Below are 687 nucleotides of genomic sequence, written 5' to 3'. Positions count from 1 at the left end.
GTTTCCGGCGTTAAGTTATTTTATTCTCTCGGGTTTGGGTTTTTGTCTCCGTGTGTTGTTGTCGTTGTCATGCATCTCATATCATGTCATCATGTGCATTGCATTTCCATACGTGTTCGTCTCATGCATCCGAGCATTTTCCTCGTTGTCCGTTTTGCATTCCGGCGCTTCGTTCTCCTCCGGTGGCCATTTCTAGCTTTCTTTCGTGTGTGGGGATTAAACATTTCCAGATTGGACCGAGACTTGCCAAGCGGCCTTGGTTTACTACCGGTAGACCGTCTGTCAAGTTTCGTGTCATTTGGACTTCGTTTGATACTCCAACGGTTAACCGAGGGACCGAAAAGGCCTCGTGTGTGTTGCAGCCCAACACCCCTCCAATTTGGCCCAAAACCCACCAAACTCTGCTCCATGTCCTAGAGCGTTCGATCACGATCGCGTGGCCGAAAACCGCACCTCATTTGGACTCTCCTAGCTCCACTTATGCCTATAAATAGCCCCCCCCCCCCGTTTTTCGGATCTCTCCTCCCCCACGAAACCCTAAAGTCTCCTTCGCCGCCGCCGGACACGTCCATATGGAGCCGGACGCGTCCGGATCCGCCACCGCCGCCATGTGGCAGTCGCCGATTCGCCGCCCCGCGCCCCACTTGGCCGACCGCCCAGCACCCGCGCCCCGCCGCCTTCGTCTTC

This window comes from Triticum aestivum, chromosome 2A, assembly GCF_018294505.1.
Source record: "Triticum aestivum cultivar Chinese Spring chromosome 2A, IWGSC CS RefSeq v2.1, whole genome shotgun sequence".
In the NCBI taxonomy this organism is placed as follows: domain Eukaryota; kingdom Viridiplantae; phylum Streptophyta; class Magnoliopsida; order Poales; family Poaceae; genus Triticum; species Triticum aestivum.
The sequence above is the reverse complement of the archived record's forward strand: the minus strand, read 5'-3'. Positions refer to the sequence as shown.